The sequence below is a fragment of the Molossus molossus genome, unplaced genomic scaffold (assembly GCF_014108415.1).
Source record: "Molossus molossus isolate mMolMol1 unplaced genomic scaffold, mMolMol1.p scaffold_m16_p_20, whole genome shotgun sequence".
NCBI classification, from domain to species: domain Eukaryota; kingdom Metazoa; phylum Chordata; class Mammalia; order Chiroptera; family Molossidae; genus Molossus; species Molossus molossus.
This window is the reverse complement of record NW_023425356.1, coordinates 46,911,322-46,937,077: the sequence shown is the minus strand read 5'-3', so window position 1 is coordinate 46,937,077 and position 25,756 is coordinate 46,911,322. Positions and strand designations below refer to the sequence as shown.

Genomic DNA, 25,756 nt, shown 5'->3' with positions numbered 1-25,756 from the left:
AACCCCCCTCCCAGAGGCTCCCCATGCGGGGGCAGGCTGTCTCCCTTCTGGGCATCCTCAGCTCCACCGATCCTGTCGGGGACGTGTCTGTGGTTGTGTGCCGGCCTGGGACTGCCATCAGTGATGCAAACAATAACAGCAGTGGTTGCTCTGCACCCAGAGAGTGAGGTATGAACAGTGCCCACCCCGAACTGCTGCTCAGTAAAGCCCAGAACGATTTTAAAGCACATAATGGTAGCTAGCCCATGTCGAATCATCATCGTCATAGTTCAAACCATACCTATGGGTAAGATTTATGGAACCTGCATGTGCCAGGAATGTGATACCTGATCAAGACCTCCTTTAACCCTTACACCAGCTCTCTGCATGGAATTCTATCATTACACCCACTTTAGAGATGAGAGAAGTGAGGCCAAGAGCCTCAAGATCACACAGCTAGTCTATTGTGAGATCTGAGATTCGAATCCAGATCTGTCTGATTCCAAAGCCTTCACGTCGTAGGACATCTCAGCTTCATTATTAATCAATGTGTTGAAGGTGGGGAAGGAATTTTGACTTTTTCAAAAAGATTTACACTCCAAAGCTTGAGGTGGGTCCATATCACCCTGACTGAGAAGTAAAAGGGAGCTGGAGGTGGCGGGCTCTTGTTTTACTTTTGATGACAAACATTAGAAATGCCTACCAGAAAATGACAGTGTCCCCTACAGAAGAAAGCACTGCTTGGTATTTCTCTTCCGAGCCTTCATAATTTCCACTTCACTTAGCAAGTCTGCAGGAAGATGGAAGTAGAGTCTGGGGGCAGAACCCCTGGGTCCCCCGAGAGTTCCCGTACGCTCTGCAGCACCAAACAGGAAGCAATGGCAGGGAGCTCACTGGGCTTTTGGAAATGATAGGCAGACACAGACCATCCATTCTGTCCTCTCGGACACAGCAAGTGTGATGTTCGATGGGCCGGACCCTGGGGCAACTGGTTGAAAGGCTTTGCAAAGGGTTCGGAAGGTGGTTGCGAGATACATGGGACTCATGGACTCCATAGCTGACTTCTCTCTGGGGTGGGGCCCAGGAGGCGGTGCCAGCCCCCGCCCCGCCCCCTCTGGTTCCAGGTGCACCGCCAGGCATTTCAGCGTGGCTGTTGGCAGATGGGCAGTGCCCTCACGCGGACCGGGCATTTTTACCCCGCATCTCCACGCGTGGGCTCCTGCGCACTAAGGCAGACTCCACCGGTGACAGTAAATGTGGGATATAGTGTATTTCACATTTGCATCTGGTTTAACAACGGCGCCAGAGGGGGGCTCAAGCCCTTCCTGGATTTCCAGGGAACTACATACCTGCACACAGCAAAACCAAGAATGCTGTCACTAAATGGGAGGCCCAGGGGCCCACACAGCTAGCCCCAAAGTCACTTCAACCAACGTGTCAATCTTGACTGACGTTCAGGCTTATGCCACTCGTGGCTGGGAGTGTTTGTGGAGTGGCCTCCACGCGGCAGGGCTGTCCTCGCCCAGCCCCTGGCCAGGCTCTATGGACTGGGCAAGGATGCTAGGGGTGGGCGAGGGCTTTGAATTCTTGATGGTATTTCCAGAAAAACAGGCCTTCGTTCACTGAGAAGGTGAATGAATTTTTTAAAAAAAGCAGTAAAGATACAGTGCTTTTTTTCAAGATAATGAAATTAAATTGTTGCCTTGCCAGCGTTACCAGAGAGCTTGAGGGTCACTGGTTTGGCCCGGGCCCCTTGGAATCACATGCATTTCAGTGTCAACCCACAGCCCTTGTTGAGAACAGAGGCTGGGAACGGTTTCCACAAAGTGACCACTAGGTGGCGATCGCAAATCTAAAATGACTTCGGGGAGAGGAGAGAAACGGGGCGATCAATTCTATGACCACTTGGGCATCACAGAAAATAGACGTATGGAAAAGCAACACGTAGCTACTTAGACAATAGCGCGGAGGCACAGTTTTTCTCCATCAATCAACAAAAAAAAATTGATGAGCAAAACAACTCCATCCAATGTATCCCAAGGAGAAAAATATAAAGCCAGGGATGCAAGACAATCAAGGGAAAACAAAACTCACAAGAGAACATTAAAATCCCCTTCAATATCCTTCACGTGGAGTAAAATTTGCTTTGGGGGGAGAATACGATGCCACGGAATTCCTCTTCTGTCACTTTCATTCCCAAGGACCCAGGAATGTCCCCCACGCCCCGCACCCACGTGCACGCGGAGTCGCATAGTCCCGCCGAACCCCGCTCAGGACTCCGGGTCTGAGTCAGGTGCGGCCACTAGAGGGCACTGCAACCCCACACAGTCAACCTGAGCGACAGCCTCCTGCCCCCAGCAACCCCTCATTAAGGCTTTAATTGAACCTCTGAGGGCCTGCTCCCGCGCTGTCTTCTGGCTTTCCCGATTAAAATCCAGACGCTGACCTGAAACACACGTCATTTTATGAAGCAACCTCACTCCAATAAATTCATAAAAAGTGTTAAAAATCAGGATGCAGCCACCCCTCCTCCCCCACCCACTAGCCTTCAGCCCTGGACAGGTGCAAGGTGAGGGAGGAGAGGCCGGGCAAGGAGGGTGTGAGGAATACGGGGGAAGCCACCCAACTCTTGTTTTAATTCAGAACCATGCTTGCCTTCCGAAAATATGCTGGTCCAGATAAAACGGGACCCGCTGGGGCCAAGACTAACGGCCCCCCTGTCCCCCCCGGCCCCCCTGGTCCCCCCGGTCCCCCCGGCCCCCCCATCGCACAGGATGGAGCTGTCTAGAGAGGAGCTGGATTCGCAGTGATGAGCAGTGCGCTCCTGGAAGGCGCCGGCGGAGAATAGAGATGTGTGTGAGAGAGAGATTGTTCAAGGAGGAAACGCATTTTCCATGCGTGGTTAAAGATACAGTTGGGAAATACTCCTAAAAATGATGGAGCCCGGTGGCGAAAGCCCAGATCAATCTCCCTTCACCTGAAGAGAGAACCTATCACCGCCACCTCCGTGGCGAGGAGGCGGCCGTGGATCCTAAGAGTGTCAGGAGTCTGATCTTTGACACTGGCTTTTCACTCCCTTCCTCTGGAGCGGGCGGGCCCTGTGTAGACAGCGGCAGGGGGTGGCTCGTGGCTCAGTGGCTCCTCCTCCCATGGCCCACTCCAATGGCAGTCCTTGGGGCTCCTCCCCTCATCCACCCTCTAGAGCCTGGGTAGAAATACTCTTGTAATTTGAGACACTACATTGTCTCTTAAGTAAAATGAATGTTCTAGTTCAACAAATACACAGTCCCTGGACATAAATAAGCCTTACAAGATGACAACTGGCATAGGTGCCTTCTGGTGGAGAATGCGCGGTGTGGGCGAGGCCTCCTCTCAGCCCGCCTGCAGAATCCACCCGGCTGCTCGGAGGAGGTGGCTCTGGGGTCCCGCCATGCACTTGGGTTTCTTAGCAGTGGAAAAGCTGCCAACCTGAAATGTAGTTCACAACCCCGAACTGCGAAGCACTTTGCCAATACAGCTTGCTATAAATAAATGCCATTTGCTTGAGGCTAAATCTGTGCCCTACGGCACACGGTAGACAATTTCCCCCCCGAGAATATCGTGGTGTGAGAATATTGGCCTTCTCGATGTTCAAAATCTCACGGTGGTCGCGCCCATGGCCTTGGGCATGTACATGCTGACCCACCTAGACCCGGCCACACAGGAAGATGACGAGAGTGACCGAGCCATCCTCATGCCGGGCCTGCTGTGCTGGTGAGGAGCTGACAGGTCACAAAAGTGAATTAGTTGTTATGAAGTAAATTGGTACAATTCCTGTAGGATTCTGGGGCTGCTTTAAGAATCTCTCTCCCGAGTTGGTGCCCAAGGCAACGCGATGCTAATGACATCACAGCCAGAGCTACAGAGGCTGTTCATTAGGCAGCGAGGAGACCCGGTGCCAGCTACCCAGGTCCCAGCTTCCGGACAGTTCCCGTCCGCAGGAAAGAGAGTTTGACACGGAGCAAAGGGAACATGGCCATAGCACACTGAGCCCTGTGCCCACGACACCCACTCCAGGTCCCACCCCATCCCCACCCAGTCTACTCCTTGTGATTCACATCGGATGTCCTGAGTTCTCCGAGTCTCATTCCTGTCTTTGGATGGGGGGTTCAGGAGACTCTGGATGGACTTTATCTGCACTCCTAGATCTGCCATGGGACACAATGTCTGGGTAAAATACCATGTGATGGATTAATAGTCAGAGGGTAAAGGATCGGGCATAAACTGGCCACTTCTCTACACCTCTGTGTTCTACAGCGAGTGCCCTGGGCTCCGGGGCGTGTCTGCCTCATCTTTGACATTATGCCTCGTTTAGGTGTACGTACCCATATCCATCATCTGTCTATCATCTATCTATCTATCTATCTATCTATCTATCTATCTATCTATCATCAATCATCTGTCTATCTATTTATCTATCATTAGTCATCTATCTATCTATCTATCATCAATCATCTATCTATCTATCTATCTATCTATCATCTATCTATCATCCATCAACTCTCTATCATCCACCTATTACCTACTGTTATCTGTCTATCTACCTATGTATATCTACCATCTACCTATTATCTACTGTTATCTATCCATGAATCTCTCCATACACACACACACATATATCTCAGAGGAGAAGGGGGAGTGAATATATTAAGTCACAACAAGAGATTAAATTTTTTAAAGCAAACATAATAAACCAAAGCATCCGTGTGGACTCCAGCCCCTCGCCAAAGCTCCAAACAAGCAGAAAGAACAAAGCGCCATCTGACGACAGCCCGCCCTACTCTTCGGGCTGGGGCCTCCTCCTCAAGGGCACCAGAACCTCCCGCCCGCTCGTAAATCCACTCAGACGTCAGCCAACAGGCGCCTTCGTCCCCACGCGTTCCCACGCACCCTCATCCCCCCCCCGGCCCCCCATCTGCCCTCCCTCGCAGGTCCCAGCTCAGCAAAGGGCTCGCGGCGGAAACCCCGGCTGCACTGTGGGCTGGGTCCGGCTCTCCAGCCCACCACCCCGTCTCAAACATTCTTTCCCCCACCAGCCGCCTCTGGCCTGCCCGCAGCTGCCCACGGCAATGCGCTCCAAAGTGGGGGCCTCCGATGGCCTGGTTTCATTCTGCCCTGACCACCTGCTCGCTGGGTGACCGAAGGCGAGTTTCTTAACCTTCCTGGGCGTGGAGACGGGAGCCGAACTGACTTCGCAAGGCTCTGGTAAAGACGAGCTGCTTTCGTCCGCGGAGAGGGCTTAGTAGCACCTGGGCCACATAGTTTCTAGATTTAATCATTCTCACAATGCCTGTGTACTTGTGCGTCCTGTCCGCCAGCCACCCCATCGCGGGTGGGCTCCTGTGGAGGGAGATTACGTCTTGTTCTTCACTATAAACCCCACAGTGCCCAACGTGTAACGTCATTGATGCATTCGACAGCTCATTAAACACATATTTATGGAATGCCTACAAGTGTTTGTTGAATTAATAAATCACTTACAATGACCCGTATGCAAAGTGACAACTGACTGTGTTCTGGGGGTACTAACCGGGTAGGCGGGGTTTACATGCCTCTCTTGCCTTCGTGTCCTGGGTTCTCTGGGGATGGCCCAGGTTTCTGCAAAGAGGGACATCAACCCAGCGTGCGTTTCACCACCCTCAGGTACCAGTGGACATCGGAGAGAGAATATTTACTTGCCAAGAAGGAAGACTGCCAAAGTGCGTTTTGCTGATTTTGTGAAACACACCCTTGCATCCCCAGGTTCCTTAATGTGTGCTGGTAACTAACTGCTTGGGATTGAAGGGTTTGAGCAGAAGGAAGGGAGCAGCCGGCTCTGGCGCTGAGGAGGAGGCAGTGGTTCCCTTGTGGCTCGAGAATGTGGGAAGGACAGCCACTAATGCCACCGAGTGACAAAGGGCATGGCTGGTGCCCCGGGCCTGGGAGACCATGGGTACCGAATAGTAGTGAAGATGGAAGAACCCACCAGCAAAAAACAAAAACAAACAAACAAACAGGGGTTGTGATAGCAACAGAGAGCAAGGCGCCTGGAACCAAGGCTGGTGGGGGATGAAACGCACTCCCGTGTCTGCGCAGGCCTCTGCTCCGCCAGGCTCCGCCTGCCACGGGCCACCGCGTCCCCTGCCATCCCGCCCCTTAGCTCAGCGGAAGCACATCTTCCTTGGGGGCCAAATACTGCAGAACTATTGGCTCCCAACTGCTCCACATGTCCAGGAAAGGTCCCCACTCCGAAGAGTTTATATTCTTGTCCTGAATTCAAATTCAAAAGAAAAAAATCCTTTGTGAGCCTGCACCCCTTATTTTCCGTTCTAAAATTAAAGTCACTGCCCACCTAAGACCCGTGGCTTTGGTGTTTCTTTGGGAAGTTTCTGGAAATAGCAGACGGTCTTTGTTATAAGCACAGCAGCCGCTGGGGTGTGTCGAGGTCCAGCGTGCTAATTAGCGGCCACCAAGCCCCACGAGGCCCTCAGCGAGGCGTCGTTACCTGCGAGGCTGGAGAAAAGGTGTCTTCTGGAAAATTGAATTTTTGTTTAATTGATACTTAGCCAGAAAATGCTTACGTTTCCTCCCATCCTTGTTGACATTTTTCTTCTCTACGAATGCGGTTTTCTGATTTTCTGCCTGTCCCATGAAGCATTGCCTACCAGGCAGGATTAAACCCTTCCCCAAGGTGCCTCCAGGTGATAATTTTGCTCATCAATTATGACTATGCAGATTTGGAAGCTGTGGGAGACAGAAATAAAATGATACCTACGGCCCAATTGGCTTTATAAAAATTGGTCAATAATATAAGGTCCCATTTTGTTAAGACTGCCTCCTCTTAATGGCCGTGTTGTCAAACAAATGATGGCCTGGCTGAGGTTCCCGGCTAATTAGGTTCACGTTCAGCTGAAGTTCTCGTGTAAGGGGAGTGCTCTGTCTTTGCCCGAACCTGTCAGTCTGCTTTGGCAGGGGAACAGTTAACTCAGTGACAAAGGGATGAAACCCACCGGACGCTCCATCAGCCTCTTTTTGGTCAGTCATAGTGACTTTCGTTTGGGATGAGAGGTTGAGTCCCACAAGTAGAAGAATGGCAGCATCTCCCAAGGGACTAATAACACAAAGACGGCCTTTGCCAAGCTGGCCCCTGTCCACCTTCACCGTGTGTGAAGAGGACACGGTGAGGACAGCTCAGAGACGCAACCAGCGCGTGGAGACCCAGCTCCACCCAGACCGCGTCTCAGGAGGAACAAAAACATGATCCGGGAGCAACTGGGAAGCCCCAAAGCTTGGACTTTAGATGTCAACTCTTCTGCTCAGCTGGACCAGTGACGTTCAACCTCTTTCGTCTCATGCACACGTAAACTAATTACTGACTGTCTGCAGCTCCCCAAAAACTATATTTTTTGCTGATCTGACCCCAAAACAATAGGTTTAATTTTGATTCATTCCCACCAGACGGCTACTGTTGTGCTGGCTGTTGTCACTGTTTATTTGACGACCTGAAGGGAAGGAGCTCAGCGCCCTGCCTAAGCAGCAGGAATTGCACGTTTTCACAGTCCTCGTGGCACACACACCGGGTGGCATCGATGAGCTGGACTGTCCGTCCCGGGGGCAGCGGGCCACCTGACGTCTTGGTGGATGGCCGAGCTCTCCCCCAATGTCCTGCACTGGGTAAGGGTTCAACACATACTTAGGGATGGAAGGAAGCAAAGGGTATTTGCTCTTCCTACTCTCTGTCTGCATCTCCTCAAGTGATAACCCAAAGCTTCACTAGGGTTCGCCACGAAGGCCAGGCCAGGATGCCTGAGGTGTCTCAGAGGCAGGATCAGGCCGAACATACCAAGTTCACATGTGTGAGGGCTGAGATCACTGCCCCCCCCCCCCAATGTCTCTTTCCTCTCATGCTCCCTCCTGAACATTGACGGAGCGACCTCTGCTCCTGTCATCCCTGGAAATGATTCCACGGGGCCTCATGCCCGTGTCCAGAGGAGCAGCGACCACGCTGTGTCAGACTGAGTCTGGCTGTACGTCTGTGTGCCCCGCCCGTTGCCAGGGTGGGCTCGTACTCATCCGCGTGTCCCTGAGCCCAGCGCCGGGCACTCTGTAGATGCTTCCTTGGTTTGGGCCGAATTGCAATAAACTGGTGCGGGCATCCTCGAACACCCACCTTCGGAAATATTTATACGATGCCGATTTCTCACTCGCCCCTGAGGCCCCATTTCTTTGTTCACCAAATGCCTTTCATGGGCCTCTGCGTGGATCACCAAGGTGGTTGTTCGCATCAAGCCTCTCCCTCTTGGCTTCCCAGGGCTGCCGCAACCATCCCCAATGCGCGGCTTGAAACACACGGGTGCATTCCTGCAGTCTGCAGGCTGGCAGCGTGGAATCCAGGGGCGGCAGGCCTCGCTCCTCCGAAGGCCCGAGAAGGCCCTGCGCCGCCTCTCCTAGCCTCTGGGGGCGCTGCTGTTCCTCGGCGTTCCCAGGCTTGTGGCTACATCACCCCAGTCGCGGCCTAGGTGGCCACATGGACTTTTTCTGTGAGTCTGTGTCCAACTCCCTTCTTCCTTCTCTTCTAAAGACACCAATCATTGGGTTTAGGGCTCACCGCAAGCCCAGCAGGACCTCGTCTTAACGTAATTACATCTGCAAAGACCCCATTTCCAAACAGGTTACGTGTGAGGTTCCAGGTGGGCCTGGACTTTGAGGAAACATTGTTCAGCCCGCTGCCGTGTCCACATTGCCTGGTGAGCCCTGCCCTGATGCACCACCGCTGACCATTCACTGGCTGGCCATTTGGGAGCTGCTGTCCGTCTCCTGGGATTCTGGCCAGGGCACAGGGGCATCGGGAAGGCCTTTCCACCCCCGCAGCTTCCCAAGGCCCAGCAGCAGCTGCCTGCAGCTTCTTGTCAACATCCAATAAACTTGACTCGAGACTGGGAGCCACAGCCTTGGATGTGCAGAGGTGCGCTCGGTTAGCCCTGCTGCTTCGCCACGGGTGGAGCGGGTGGGGGTGGGGGCCCAGGCTGAGAGAGGTGAGAACCCCGAACCCCTGCGGGGTTGCCAGGTTCACCCCCACCAGCAGAAAGCCCTGGTGAATGAGTGCACATGCTCAGCAGGGCCCAGCGCCTCCTGCGCGTGTCTAGAGACAAGGTTTCATTCTTCTCTGGTCTTGCTTTTCCTGGGTCGGAGGCTGAGCTGAGAAGCCAGTGTGCACCCCCACACCTCTCAGGGGCAGGCGTCTCCCTGGCTTTTTCATTCTCCCCAAGAGGGAGCCAGGAAAACTCAGAGGGTAGCTCAGAAAAAGCAGAGGGCTAAAACTATATAGACACAGAGAGGGCGTGGACGGAAGGGAGGGCCCAGCACAGTGCCAGCCTCTGCTAGGGGTGTGGCTCCTGCTCGGTCCCGTCAGATTAATGAGGCTTCCCTCCAGGTACCATGCAGCACTACTTCTCTCTAGGGGGCGCCCACGAGTCCCTTTAGCTCCCCTGAACCATCCGCGGCAACCCTGACTCCTTCTCCAGCTCACTCCACTGACTCCATCTCCTCCCATATATGCTCAGCTCTTACCTAGCCATCGCTCTTACCTGGCCACCGCTCTTACCTGGCCACCGCTCTTACCTAGGCATCGCTCTTACCTAGTCATTGCTCTTACCTAGCCATCGCTCTTACCTGGCCACCGCTCTTACCCAGCCACCGCTCTTACCCAGCCACCGCTCTCACCTAGCCACCGCTCTCACCTAGCCACCGCTCTTACCTGGCCATCGCTCTTACCCAGCCACCGCTCTTACCTACTCACCGCTCTTACCTACTCACCGCTCTTACCTGGCCACCGCTCTTACCTGGCCACCGCTCTTACCTGGCCACCGCTCTTACCTAGTCACCGCTCTTACCTGGCCATCGCTCTTACCTAGCCACCGCTCTTACCTAGCCATCGCTCTTACCTAGCCATCGCTCTTACCTAGCCATCGCTCTTCTCTTTCTGGCTTCAAACCTGGAGAAGAGGAGCACAGGCCAGGGAAATCCCTGGTCAATTCTGAAATGGGCAAAACCTCAGCTGCACACCCCGTGTACAGAGTGTGTATACGAGGGTGCTTGGGGGGGGGGGGCTAACCTGACTGACCGCAGGTGGGAGTCGCTTGGGGCTTCCCTGGCTCCCCAGCCAGAGGTTCAGTGCCTTCCTGTGCTGCTGCAGAGCCTGGCTTATAAATATTTTAACCACCAAACCCTCTAGACATTTTTAATAAAAATATTATTCAATAATAATACCACTCCAACCAGCAAGGGAGTGTTGTAACGTCTCCATTTTCCTCTCGATACTCATCTAGCTTCTGTTTTTCAAATGAATTCGGATGTTAAATCCTTTTGCTGCCCTGACCAATTTATTCTGCAAATTAACTATGTATGACAGAACGTAAAGTCTGTTACCGCTTAGCTTTGCCTCACTGAGATTTATGCCGCCTTCCTGCCCGATGGAGCCACCGGCTCAAATAGACTGTGGCTCCTGGTGGCGATTTGGGAGCCTGCACAGTCCCTCATCTCGGCCCTCATCTCTTGAGTTTAAAATGCACCGAGTGGCCCAGGTTCTTTCCACCTCAGTGGCCCGTGCGCCCTCCGTTCTCAGACACTCTGGTCTCCGCAGCTGTCTGTCCAGCCTAATAACAGCCTCGTTACGCGAGCTGCACCCACACTGGTTTGTGAGGAGACTGGAGGGCTCAGCCTGCTTGCAACACCATTTGCTTCTTTGTTTGTTCATCTTTACCCGAGGATATTTTTCCATTATTATTATTATTTTTTAGATAGAATGGAAGGGAGGGAGGCAGGGAGAGAGAGAGAGAAAGAGAATCATAGATGTGAAAGAGACACATCGATTGGTGGCCTCCTGCAAACAACCCCAACCAGGACCGGGGATCGAACCTGCAACCCTGGTACATGCCCTTGACTGGGAATCAAACCAGAGACCCTTCGGTCCGCAGGCCGATGCTGTAACTGCTGAGCCACACTGGCCAGGGCACAACACTACTTGTAATGGTGGAAAGAGCAGGATGCTTGGGCACACAAAGGTCACAAGACGGAGAGCTGGGTGACCAGGGTCACCCGGGGAGAAACAGAGCCGAGGCAAGCCACACACCATGAGTTGGTTCAGTTCTGGCTGACCCAAGAGGAGAGAGGAGGGCCACCAGGATTCCAGGGCACCGGAGACAGCGTCGTAGGACCCGTGGACGAAGGAACTGGGGAGTTTGGGGTGGGGACAAGGAGATCCGCAAAGGCCGAGCGGCTCTCTCTTTAAATATCTGAAGGGCTGTGACACCGAAGTGGGACCCTGTGAATCCCGTACATCTCAGTGTGGAGTTGGGGTCCAAGTGGCAAATGAATAAAGGGATGAGTTTATTAAATCTCAGATTTCCATTGAGCATCTATTGTATGTCAGGAACAGTACTCACATACACAGATAATAAGAAAAAAGCTCATTTCCAGTGTGCCTGGCCGGGGTGGGCAGAGGAGACGAGACGACATGGTCAGTAGTGACGCTAGAGGCACGCAACAGGCTCTGGACAGTCAGGAGAGAGCTTTGAAATCGGCTCTGGAGGAGGCGAGGAGGCTACAAGAAGACTCTTGGTTGCTTTGGAGACAATTCTGATCATAATTTACAGCTGATACAAAGTGGGGTGGCCAGTCCTGGAGACGGTGAGCTCTGGGCGAGCCGCATGCCCCTGGGGACGCCAGACAACCACTTGTTAGTGATGTCAGAGCAGGGGAGCAGTTCAAAGGAAGGAGTTCGAGTCCCTTTCAGCACCACACATTGAACTATCGTTCTGTGACCTTCTCAGCACTTCCCTGACTCTGGGGAGGAGCTGGGACCCGCATTCCATCAGGCACACCAAGGGACCTGACTCGGGCCGTCTTCCGACAACACGTCAGGATGCACCACCCCAGACAAGAGTAATTTGTTTCATGAATATTGTTTGAACACTTTTGAAAAATCCTACAAGTAACCGCATTATGTAAAAGAGATAAAAGTGGGCAAGAGACTCCGTAGGCATTTAACATCATTACTGTGTGGCAAAAAGAAACAACTGTTATGTGTGGAGCCATCCAAGCATCTGTGCAGAGCCCCAAGGTACAAGCAGCCTAAAGTGAGAGCACAGATTCTGACTCTGGGGCCCCGGGCTGAACTGTCCCAGGAGTCGCCAAGTGTGCTCCGAGCCACAGGGCCACACACCGGCCCCGAGAAGGGCACTCCACAGGTAGAGTCTGTCACTGGCCATCTGTAGCGGCTTTGTTCTCTGGACCTTGCTAGACAGAAAGCCCCGTATGGCCAGTCCTACCTTACGTGGTCACACTGAAAGTCCGAAGACTTGTACACGTGACTGTGGACAGACCTACTCAATCAATCATGACGTCCACCTTACCAAGAAGGACTTCCCGGAGAAGAGGAGGCAACATCCACGCAGACAGCCCCGTTCAGGAGGGGCAGAGGCGAGGCCAGATCTAACGCTTCCGCCACAGACAACGACTGTACAGGTGTGTACACATTAGCCGGTTTCATTGCTGACGCATCTCATGCAAATACCATAAAGAAGACGTTACCATTAGGCCCAGGCAAGAGGGCGCTGTGATTCGACATGACTTCCCTGCACACTCGTAACAGTAGCTACTGACACAATCACGAAGGTTAAAACGACACTGCTGGGTGTTCAATCGGGAAGCCTTCTTGTCACTCTGCCCAGTAAGGCCCCTGGCGCCAAGGTCTCCTTTAATGCCTAACTCTCCTGTGCACACGCAGATTGTTTTTCAATGAAGAGACTACTGAGCGACGGTTGATGGAGAGCAAACAGCCAGACAGCCAGACAGACACGGCCCTCCTCAGCCGCCGAGCCAGCAGAGACCCCCAGACCCAAGCGCGTGTGAGGAGGTCGGAGTGTCTGGGACCCCTGAGCTTGGACCATCGGTGAGAGCAGGACAGCAGACGTCTGGTCCTGGAAATGAACAGGGGCTGGAGGGGTGCAGCAGCCCTGTCTGACCTCAGAGTCAGCAGCTGAGACAGAGGCTGTGACAGGTCATATCCCAGGCCACCACCTCAGCCGGCCAAGACCCGTCTTCACCCAGAAATCTGTGCCTCACAATGTGAAGCAGCTCGGTCTGGGCTTAAATTCAGAGCTTTGAGATGTATCATATAAGATACTGAACCTCTTTGGGCCGCAGTTTCCTTATCTGTAAAATGGGTTGATGACAACAGGTATCTCACAGGATTGCTCTGAGCAGTCAATGGGATCATTCCTGTGACGCCCTGAGCTCGGGCGCTGGTTCGCTCGTTCTCGGAGGGAGCCATTGCTCACCGTCGCATCCTGATTGCCAAGCACAGTCTTGGTACCCAGTAGGTGCTCAATAAATGCATAATGAGTGAAAAAAAAATGATGCTCAAAAACAAAACAAGGCTGTGCACGCATGGGCCGGAGACAGAAGGACAGAAGGAGGGTACTCAGCAGCCAGAACTAGAGGTGCAGACATCTACCTGTAGGAGCTTCAGCCACCAAGGTTGACGGGAGGTCAGCTCCCACTTGGTAAAGGGATCAGGAGCTCCCACATTGTGGGGAAACGGGACTAGGATGGAGGAGGGGCTCCACCACTTGCCCCCCACCATGAGGCTGAGTAAGCCATGGCTTCATCCCGACCTCTGACAGGGCCAGGCTGCCTGGATGGCAGGAGGCACAGAGCCAGACTATGGCTGACCCATAGCTCCAGTCCCGGCCCCACAGAGGCCCTGAGGTCCCACGAGATGGGAAAAGAGAAGGAAGACATGATGTGAAATTCACAGGCACTTTGTGACAATGTGTTTCTGTGGGCAGTTTTAAAGCATGACATCAATCAAAAGATGTGGCTGTGTTGCCCACTGGGGGCCTCTTGGGCATCCTGGTCATTGTCAGCGTGCTTGTTAAGAGTGACAGGATCCTGTGGCCCCCAGAGGACCCTCATGCTGGCAACCAATCTCTCTGGGAGTTTGATGACCCCTCAATTAATATTAGAGGGGAAATGGTAGAAAAGATGCTTTGGCCATGCTGAGCTTTTCCCACTGCAAGTAAAAGTTCGACACCTGGGAACAGGATGACGTTTAGACCCTCAAGTCAACCTTTCGGTTACAAAACACTTCTGCAAATGCACCACTACCTGCATGGGACTCACCGGGGTGGGTGGTTTAGATGGCAGCACTTAGGGGCCCCCATCCTATGCCTTAAGTCACTATTTATAACACTTAGGTGTTGGTACTAGGATGTCTAGATTCCTTCTTATTTCACAGAAAAGAGAAGAAGTAAACCCTTCCTAGGCACGAAGACCCCAGCGGTACCTTCCCTTGCATGAGCCTGGAATCAAAAACCCACAGAGGAACACAGGAAATAAGCCACCTCAGATATACTACCTCACGGACTCCGTTTCAAAGGTTGAAGTTACAGGATCTGGGATTCACTCATCATTCCCACAGTGAGAAGTGTCCTGGGGAGAATCCGGATATTGTCTCGATTCTAGGCTAGTGTCAAACAAATAACGCCCCACGACGGAACGAGGGCGCCCCGTGTCCTTAGCGCCCCAAGGCCCACGTAACTGCGCACTCTGAGAAACACACCTTAGAAATGGACTGTGGTCGGCAAGTAACCGCTGTGGAGACTGTGTGAATTGTGGTAGGGGCTCCGCTCAAGGCTGTTACCACGATTGATTTGTTGTTTTGAGTGGAACTCTTTGTAGACCCTTCTTGTGCTTCTGAATCCAGCCTCCCAGAACTCTCTTTCCATCGACTAATTGGAGGACATCAGGCAAAAGTCTGAAGACCCAAACTGGAACTCAGTTCAGTTTGATGGAGCAAATACTACGGTGTTGAATGTCTATTGCTAGGTACTGCGCAGGCCTTCAGAACACACCGGGACAAATTATGTGTAACCCCTACGTGCAACGGCCGTGCTGGCTTATGGAGAGGAGACAGACGCACAGAATGTAGGCATGCTTTCAAAGAGGATCAACTAGGGAGCCGGTGGGATGAGGACGGTTAGACCAGCAGAGGCTTTGCCGGGATGGAACACACCCAGTACTTCAGGGGTTAGCAAGACCTTCCACCACCATGGGGGGACGCGGGGGTGGAGAGGTCGGAACACATGCTAGAGGTTGTGTGTTTTCTCCAAATAGGGGAGAATATTACACTCGGGGAAGTAGACGCTATTAAACATCATATCCGCCGCTGCGTGGCTTGTGAAAACAGAACATGATGATAACAGAGATCTAGAATGAATTTGCCCTGAGCAAGCCATCACAGTGAAACTCACATTCCCTGTTAAATGCAGTTTTAGATGTTTAAATGCCTCTGGCTGAAGCAAACCTCTTCATCCCACCATTCCCGTGAGTTCCTGCCATTCCTGAGAGGCAGTGTGGGCCAGTGGTTAAAGCCAGGTCTTTGGAATCCATGTGACCTGAGCTCTCTAAGCTTCACTCTGTGTGTCTGGAAAATGAATGTGACAGGATCTGTGTCCCAGAGCAGAGGGTAGGAATGCAGTAGGAGCAGGTACCACCGAGCATCGTGTTTACTGTGAGAACCAGTGGACCAGGGGTCGGCCCCTCTGACCCGCAGGCAGACCTGGCCCGCTCCCTGGGTGTGCGCAGCCCGCAGGCTAAGGGTGGTTTTACATAAATCAAGTTACGGAGTAGAGTAGGGTCAGGCTGAACGGATCTCTGAAGGAGCAGACCAGAAATTTTAGGCTTGAAGCAAAGTTAGGAGCAAGACTCTGCCTGAGCTCCACGGGAAATGGCAGAGGAGACAGCTGTGGCAGCCGAGCGGGCGGGGACACGTACCCTGACCCCTGACGCGGAGAATGAACGCACGTTCGAACGGATGGGAGACAGGAGGCTGCCGGACGGTGCTGGCAGGCCGGTCTGGGGTCAGACGGTGGGGACAGCCTCCAGAGACAGTGAGGGGCAAACCAAGGGAGTATTTCAGGAGAAAGAAGAGAAGTTGGTGCAACATCTGGATAGAGGAATTTAAAGAGAGCGCTTCCCACCTTATGAGAAGCTGCAGAACAAAGACTCAGAATATTCTAAGCAGATTCCATCGCACTTTCGTTTTTAGGGTTGGTTAATGGTGTTACTCACCGTCACACAGACAGACACTCAGAAAGATTTCCAAGGCCGAGTGAAAGGTAAGCAGGTTTTCGGTAACCCTTTGAAAAGCCTTTTCTAATTCTCCCGTGTTACAATCTCCAAGAAGGAAGGAAACAGCATGCTGTGTCATCAAAAACGGTTTAAATACGGAACTCATTTCTTGCAGAGTATCCTGCTGGACTACCGTGCTGCAGGGCCCATTGGGGCACATAACCTAATGATGAACGTTTTTGAGCACCTCCTCTGGGCTGGATGCTCTGCCAGCCCCGACTCAGTCCTGACAATCCTCTGCCCTGTCGTCATTATCCCATTTTGCAGACGAGGACCCAGAGGCCCGGAGGCCCAGAGGCTGTAAGTCACGCGGAGTCTCCAAGTCCAACTCCGCCCTTCACACCAGGATTCCTTCCCCGTCAGAGACCTGGGGGATCTTCGAAATCCGGCTTCCCCAGCTGTCTCAAGAACACCGGTTACCACATTCTGCTGAGTCGCTGTGAACCATTTCTGAAGTCCTTCCCTGGGACGCAAGATCTCCTGCATCACCGCTGATGCCAGCTTCCAGTCTGTTGGCCTCACCTGCCGTTAAGCACGGCTTCCGGTGGTGCCATTCAGATTGCAGACTGCTCCTCTCCCTGTGTTCCCCAGCGCCTGGCATCTAGAAACATGACAACCCAGGCGGGAGGGGCACGGTGAGCCATCTCCAGATTCTTCATGCGGGCGGGTGTGACATGGGGGGGGCACAGATAAAGTCCCAATGGCTCACACATCCCTAGAATTGACATGTTCCCACACCAGCGCTCACAACCGCTACCATCACAACTGGTTAGTGTTAAATTTAGAATAAAAACCAATTAAAAGATAACAAGGAAACATATGTTCGGAATGGCAAGAATCCGACTGTTTACAGAACGCTGACCTCTAGCTGCTGCGGGAAGGATGAGATTTCACCAACCGAAGCCCAGCCCCCACCGGTCTCCATCTTCACCCACATCCCCAGTTCCTCTCCATCCAAGCGGCTTTCAGTGAGGAAACTGTTGGGATTTTTACTGCGGGAGTTGGACAGACTAGTATTCGCAAACCAGAGGTCACGACGGTCCCGTTGACCGTCTTCCCTGTGCCCAGGCGGACGTCAGTGGGTTGAAGGTGCCTGTACTCAGGCCTCCTCCCTATGTCTCAGTCAGGCTGCCCGCAGTTCGGGAACCCTGCAGAGCGGGGCGTTGCCAGGACGGAGACCCCAGATGGGTGAGTTTGCTGCCTTTGGTACCCTCTGCTGAGCCAGCGTCCGGAAGCAACTGCACTGCCATGAAAAGCAAAAGTCCTACTGAACATAAACTGCAGTGGAAAAAAGAATAGTAACAAATGATAAACCGCAAAAGTTCTGCTACTCGGCCGTCTGTGTCTGCCCGGTGTCCTGTGTGCGCCAAGGCGCTGAACCCCGGCCGTGCGTTCGGGGAGGAGGCGCTGCGGGCGCCGGTGAGCCCTTCGCGCCGCCCGGGGACTTCGGCGGTAGCCCTTGCGTGGCCGACTGCACCCTCACCCTCCACATCCGAACAGTCGCCCAGTAGTGACTTTTCCTACGTTAGTGCCACACTCTCCCTACACTTGACATTTCTCCCCCCTCGGCCCAGACCCTCAGCAGTTCCCACCTGCTCTCTGGTTTGTATTTCTTCTGGGCTCCCTCCTCCGATCACCAGATGTGCGCCTCTGGGGCACAGTAGGGACACATCCCCTCTCTAGTGAAACCCTTCGGTCATTCTCCAATGACTTAAAGCAGGAGACTAGGGCATGGCCACGGCCTTACACGGTCCCCTGGCCCCTCTCTTGCCGTGTTTCCCAGGTGCTCCACGCGTGCTCATGCCCTCGTGTTTCACCTGCCTTGACCTTTTCCTGTTTAGAATGTCCTTTCCCCAGCGGCTGGCCACTCATGTCCACTCACCCGCCATCTCTCCTCCGGATGACACCTCCTCCAGGAAGGCTTCCCAAGCCCTGCCTGGTGCATGCAGAGCTCCTCACAGTGTCTCCTGTTCTGAGGCCTCGTATCGCCCAGGCTGCCCTTTACTGTGATTTCTGGCTTACTAGACACTTTTGCACATATTTTACCAGCAACGGCAAGGCAGGGCCTGGCTCTAACACAGCTCAGGCCTGGCCCTCGGACACTGTCAGCGGTCAGGGCTCGGTGCGTGTTTGTGACTCTGTGGGTGGGAGTCTCTCGCCAGGGCTGGGTGGCAGGGAAGAGGTGCAGAGTACCGGTTTTCTTGGCTATTATGTCAACAAGGTCATCGTGATAACTCTGTTGAGAGTGGGTGACCCCGCATCTGTCTGGCCCCCATGGGAGGGGTGCTTCTCCTGGGGCAGCCCGGGGTGCAGACCCTCAGGCAGAGAGAGGCCGGCAGGGGACAAGCCCGGAGCCACCCTGCTGCCAGCACGTGGAGAGGCGGACACAGAGCTCGGAGAGACAAGGGTGGCAACGGACGGAGCCTGGGGCTCAAGCCCGGTTCTGCCCCGCTCTGTGCAGCCTGCTGTCTGGAGGTGGGGGTGCTGGGCTGCTGGGTGGGTGGTGGTGCGTGGCAGGCCTTGTGCAAGGGGCTGCAGGCAGAGTCTCGGGTGGGGGAGGGTCCTACTCTCCACATCCCCAGGATCTGGAGCAACACACTCACCCTGGGGACACCTCGAGGGACAGGGATCTGCTTAGCATGGTGCCTTTTGTGGTTTTGCAATTCAAAGTGAAGCCATTGTGACTGAGAGCGACTCACAAAAAAAATGTTCACCCAACCGTCATATAGGCAACCTACCTGCCCCCTTCCAGGGTGGCGGGAAATACAGACTATGTGAGCAGTATAGCAGTGGGAAATTCCGGTACACGTGTTGCCATCATGACTACTTCTAAGGCCTCTGCAGTTGTAATAGGGTGTCAGTCTCTAGGGAACTGGGCAATGCCATCTGAGCAACCCGTCTCACTGCCCTGCTCAGCAGGACAAGACCTCTCCAGTCTCTTCCTCACCGCGGCCTCCTCTGCCCCACCGTCCACCTGCTCCCTCACCGCACCTGCGGCTCCCACACCTGCCACCTCCACCTGACTCCCCCCTGTGGCAGCAGCTCAAGGCTCGGTCCTGGGCCTGCTTTGGACTCGGCCGTCCTCCCTAGGTGAGCTCGTCCGTCCCGGGGTTTTAGGTCCCACTTAGCATCTCTAGCGTTGACTTCTCCCCTGAGGTCCAGACCTACATGTCCTACAGCCAGCCTGACTTCTCCACTTCGAAGTCTCTAGAAACTCAAAAACGGTAGGTCTGCCCTGGCTGGTTTGGCTCAGCGGTTAGAGCATTGGCCTGCAGACCAAAGAGTTGTGGGTTCAATTCCGGCCAAGGGCACGTACCTCAGTTGTGGTTCATCCCTGGCCCTGGTCGGGTTGTGCGGGAGGCAACCAATCGATGTGTCTCTCTCACATTGATGTTTCTCTCTCTCTCTCTCCCCCTTCTTCCCTCCCTCTCTCCCACTCTATCTGAAGATAAATGGAAAAATATCCTTGGGTGAGGATTAAAAAAAAATCAATAGTTCTGCATGAAGCTCTTTACTGCCCCTTCCCCCATCCTGCTCCACCACATCGGCCCCCAACTTGCAAATGGCACTTCAGCATCATCAGCTCTTCGAGCAAGCATCTAGGAATCATCTCGGTTCCTCTTCCATAGACCCTCCCTCCCCAGGCCCACCCTGTCCTCAAGTCCCGCTGTTCCGTAAACAACCCTCGCTCTGGCCTTTCTTCTTCATGTCCAGTGCTGGGGCTACTGCTGTGGGCCTCTGACTGGTGTCCCCGAGTCTGCGCCCGCCTGGATGCTGCCCTGTCCAGCGCAGGGCTTGTGACTGGGCTTTGCCCCAGTGGCTTCCTCTCCAGCCTACTAGCCAGGTCTTAGAGGGTTCTGCGGGGCCACCCCGGCCTCTCCGGCGCCCAGCCAGACCAGTTTCCTGGCTCACTCTGCTCAACCTCATTAGGCTTCCCTACCTCAGGTCTTGGCCCCGGCCATTCCCTCTTCCTGGGGTGTCTCTCCTCCAGCTCACCCTCCACGGTCAGCATGAGCGCTCCTCAGCCCTCCGACGCCCGGTCCGAGGCGGCAGCGCCCCACGAAGTTCCTAAGATCTTGTTTCTTCTTCGTTTACTTGTTTACACGGTCTCTTCACTTACTTGTCTATATGTCTGCGCCATGACAGCAGGAACCGTGTCCCTTCTATGTACCATCTGCCTGCGCAAAGTAGAGACTCAGTAGATCTCCATGAACGATGAAAATTCAGAATGATGAAAAGAATGCGTTTTAAAAAAATGGCCTAAGGAACGATAAGAGGGTTTTCTTTTGGGTTTCAAGTGGCTTTTATGTTTCTCTGCAGCTCGTTAGTGACTCCTGCCGGCCCCATGAGTGCCAGATGCATGCTCCATGCACGGCCCAACAGGTTCATCGTCCTTGGGGGGAAATGCTGTGGAATTCTGAAGGCGGACCATCGCTTCCTCCCCCTCGTGACTCTGATCAATAGTGACGACGCCTCCGTGTGGCTGAATCTATGGCAGGACCTCTGGGGGGTAGCGAGGTGGGCACAGACTCCCTTCTCTCTATGGCAAAACAGACCAAATACAAACACATAACGCCGTAAACGCCCCCGCACATCAATACGTAGGGAGCCAATTACACGGTGATCGACTAGGCTCGCACGGAATCGACAGGAGGGCCGCGGCCATCAGCACGGGGAGCGAGCGGACAAGGAGGGGCTTCTGCCTGACTGCAGAAGAGCCCCAGGGAACCCGGAAAACGTCAGGGGAGTCCAGGCTGTGGATGCACCTGTCTAGGTAGCTTTGCTTCATGTCACTGGCACTCACGTGTCACCTACAAAGCACCTATTTTAACTGACAGAGTTATCGAGATGTTGAGCTGCAGAAATGCTTCTTTCTACCTTTTTCTTTCTGTCTTCTGATTTGTTTAAGCGGCAAACGCACATGAAGTTCTTTCTGAACCGGGAATTGCTCTAAACCCAGGGCTCTCATGGCATTAAATTCTGACTGTCTGCCCTGTGCCAGGCTTACCCAGGCTGATGGGCCGGGTGCGGTCCCGACAGCCAAGCCATCTGTTCCCAGTGAGGCTGGGCTTTCAGGGGGACCAGTGGGACCACTTTCTAGAGCCCCTGGCCATGCACTCGGTTTAAGCAGGTACTATCCCCAATCCTGCCTCAGTGGGTGGTCACTAGACCGAAACAGCCCTTTGCTAAGCTCCCAGGCAGCGGTCTGGGCACCCCACGTGTCCCAGGGTGGCCCTCTAGCCAACAGCGCCGCTCCCCAGAAATGCCTGATGCTGCCCTTCAGCTTAGGCCCTCCGGAGGTGCCCCTCTACTTCCCCTTCAGTGTCTCTGACCTTCCCTGGGGACAGCACGTGCACAAGCCTGGTCCCTTTTAACATGGACCAAGATGGACTCTGAAGGTGGAGAGCGTGTTCTGGACGATGGAAAGGCTTTCTCGGCCTCTTTGTTGGGTCCCACAGATCCGGACTAGCCAACTGCAAGGAGAGAAGAGGTAAGATGAGGCTTTAACACCTAAGCTCGCACCGAGGCTGGGAGCCTGCTTCCTTTAACCATTGCATTCTTTTGTTTTAGAGAGAGAAGAAGGGAGAGGGAGAGAGATGGAAACTTGGATGAGAGAGAACATCGGTTGGCTGCCTCCTGCATGCCCCCCACTGGGGATCTGGCCCACAACCTGGGCATGTGCCCTGCCTGGGAATTGAACCGGCGACCTCTTGGTGCCTGGGTCGACGCTCAACCACTGAGCCACACTGGCCAGGTGACCACTGTATTCTCGATGCCTTGCACTGCGCCCCCTGCACAGAGAACACGCGCTGCGCATTCTGAATGCACGTGTGAACGTCATCGCCTCGCAAAGCCTCTCCCAGACGCCCTCTAGGTGCCGCTAGCGGGTCTCCAAGTCCCTGACTCTGACGACAACCATATATCAGCAGGAAAGTCAAAGTGCCCCCGGGGAGTTTTAAGAGAGAGAAGCTGATCTGATTGGAAAACCATCTTCTTCTTATCAGTAACGGAGACAGAAATGATGTATTCTGGGGCCTTTCGATGAACGTAGCATTAATCATCGGCGTTTCTGTACTGTAGCTGGCAGCTGGGGCTGGGTTTGAAAATGATGTCAACCACACTCATTTTTTTCCAAATTAATTACTTCCCTGAGCCATTTCTTACTGATTTCCTTGACATTAGGTTTTTTTTTTTCTTGTTTTTATTTTATTTTATTTTCCCTGTTAAGTTTTTTCTTTTAATTACTGAACCGACTTCCAAAGGGTCCTAGGAGATTCAGGGAGACTGTCTAAGAACACCAGGCGGGGGCAGAAATGGCTGGTGCCGGTGAGGAGCGGGAAGGGGTGTACGGATTTGTGGGCTGAGGTCAACTGCTTTTCTGTCTCGTGTTTCAGCTTAAACACAGGTTGTATATTATACCCGGAAAGTATCCCGCTATCCCCTCCCCACACTACGAAAACCTTCCAACTTGCTCTATAAGAAAAGCAATTATAGGAAGGGGTGATTTAAAAACAAAACAAAACAAAAAAAACTATTGTTGGCTTCTATAATGTCAACAGCTAGCTGGAAACTTATTACAAACACCAATTGAACCCCATCTGAGGATTTATTCCAGCCCCGAGTGTTTAATCCTAGCCCTACCTGGTGCTTGGTAACTTAGTGTCAATGTCTAGCCTGTTGTTCGACTGCCAAACGCCAGGACGTGACATTATCCACCCACCCACCTCCACACACGACAATCAAACCTGGGGACGTGGAGGCGGGTGACGAGGAGGGCTGGTGCCAGGAGGTTGGAGGGGGTGATGTTTGGGGACAGGATGCCTGAGACAACGTGCTGTCATTTCCTTGGAAGGGGAAGAGGGAGAGAAAAAGGATGGCATTCCCTCATCTGTTCATTCACCCATGTGCACTGACCGCCTGCTGGGTGCTGTGCGTGGGGTCGAGCACGACCGGAGATGGGGCGGGGTGGAAGTGATGAGACCCCCTCACTTCTCTGAGACTCCAACAGTGTTCCTCTAAAGCAGACAATTCACGGAATCAGGACAAGAGAGGAGCCTAACGCCAACACCACTGACAGGTTATCTCTCTGCCTCTGCAAGCGCCCCTGTTGGAACCCGGGTGGGTGGCAGGCCAGGGTCCCGCCTCCGGGGCCCAGGACGCACGAGTGTCTGCATCTGTGCACAGGCAGTGAGGCAGACAGACGGCAGGGCTCCAATCACAGGTAAAAGGGAAGGCTGGCACAGCTCGACATGTTCACGAATGTCTCCCCCTTTGAAGAATGCACCTGACAGGTCCTTTGTACTTAAAAGTCAGTCACATCCTGGCTGCTTATCAAAAAAATCTTCCCCAGGGGTCCTTTTCCACAGAGAGCACATTTTTATACCCCTTCACCCCCTTCTCACTGCCCCCCAAATCCATGACATACATATGGGTGGGGGAAGTCATGCTTCTTTCCTGATCTTTTCCCAGCAAAGGGGCTGCAGCTGGGGCTGAAAACCATGGTCAAAGGTCAAAGGATGTGATGCTGATTCTGATGTTTGGATGGTTTGACTCCCCTGCTCCATGAGCCTGGTGAGTGGGTGACTTGTGACTTCTAAAATACACACTAGTGTTCCCGTAAAGAGTGAGTTCACCCAGGGCGAGAGTCCCAATATCTCTTTGAAATTCTTACCAGTTGCTATTTTGTTCAAAAACAGTGAGCTCAACTACACATTTCATTAAGATAATGCGAATAATACAAATAATAAGGCAAAACGCATTGTTTATATATAATTACTGTATCCAGCCCTTACACAATCCTTACTTGTAAGCTGTCTTCATAGCCCTATTTTAAAGACGTGGAAACTGAGGCTCAGAGCCCCTAAATAAACTTCTCAAGAGCCACAGCTAAAAAAAAACCAAAAAGTCGTTGCAGATCTGTCTGATTCTAAACCCTTGCTACAACTACATTAAGCTCCTTCAGTGCAACATCAGCAGAGTTAACCAGGGGGCCTTGAGCCGCGGTATTAATTGTTGCATTCTGTTACCAGAAGTAACATTGTACGGTGTGTGTGCACAGTCACAGGACATTAGAAGTAGAAGAAACCCTCAGCATCAGCTAATTCGGGTTCATTATGCCACAGATGAGATTATTCTGAAGAGAGTTAAGTGACTTACCCAAGGTCAGGGGCCTGATGGCTCAACTGAGACCAGGTCTCCCGACTCCCCAGCCAGTGCTCATTCCCTCGACGCGCTGCCTCGGAGGAGGATGGGCAGCGCTCAGCCCGAAGCTGCGAAAGCCCCAGGCGATGTCCAGTGCAGATTTTCACACTTGATGTGGACTCCCCCTTGCATCACTATTTATTTTGTCTCTCCGCCCTCTCAACATATATATATATATTATTTTTGTAGAGGTAAACGGTTAGCTGTGGATTAGAGCCCATAACTTAAGATCACAATAAAAGTCCCGGTAGACAGCTACATCGCACTATTAAGATGGGAGCCTTCTGTTTTCTCTCTCGGTCTGTATCTCCACAGCCAGCACACGTGGGCAGTGACCTACATGTTGGATAACACAGGGTGGTCCCACCTTAGCTTGCTGCATCTAGAAAACAGAACAGACCTAACGTAAAGTTTCTTCTCTTCATAGTCCAGCAGAGAATCCAGGCCTCTCTCTTCTCTAGAGTCATTGGTGACCAGTCTGATATGTACCAAGTAGCGTCTACATGATGCTAGAAGCTACGAGAACGCTAAAGATGATGAAGACTTGGTGTGCACTATTTCCCCCGCCTGGACCATCCAGCCCCGGATCTTCGTGTGGCCGGCTCCTTGCCTAACAGTTCTCAGATCAAACGCAGCCCTCCCCCGCCACGGAGGCCTCCTCCGTGTCTGTCATCTTAACCAGCCCCCGGTCCTCTATCACATCACCCGTCTTTATTTCCTTCGTAGTATCCATCACTAGCTAGAGTAACTGCTTTCGTGTATTTGTCACTTGCCACTTTCTGACTCTTCACTAGGACACGAGCTCCATAAAAGCAGGAAACTTTTCTGTGTCATTCCCCGTTATCTGCCCCGGGCCTCGACCGATGTTTAGATACCGAAGGCTTTTAATGAACAAGCCCACTCCTTAAACAAACAAGCCCACTCGGAGGAGGCCGCCAATCAAGTTGCGAAGGCAAAACGTACAGGAATAGAGAATGATCCAGAATCCTTATCATGAACCACTAAATGGCATGTTCTGGGCAATCTGTCACGACGGTCAGGGCCATGGTTGTATGGAAGGAGTTTGGCATTAACACCAGAACTGCAAATCAGAGGTGAAAATACGAAACTCGATGACCACCTGCAGTTTCTGGAGGAAGCGGACCCCTGGAGGCTGTTTTAAAGAGCCAGGGAGATGCCTGAGGAAGAAGACGGCGATGCTGCCGGCGGGTAGTTTCAGAAGTCAGTGTGCCGCCTTCGGTCCTGGTTGTCGGCGGGCTTCCAATTTCTTTCCGCGCCCAAGGGCTCAGGCTGTTCAATTCTGCACACACCTAATGATCAATGCCTTAATCAGGGAAACGTCTTGGTCCATTCGGGCCAGTCC

General features: G+C 53.1%; 1 protein-coding gene across 1 annotated transcript in view; it reads right to left on the bottom strand.

Annotated features, from left to right (window-relative positions):
- The window catches only part of ASTN1 (astrotactin 1), a 282,406-nt gene that overhangs the window by 22,474 nt on the left and 234,176 nt on the right, over positions 1-25,756 (bottom strand). The gene's annotated exons all lie outside the window — the stretch shown is intronic.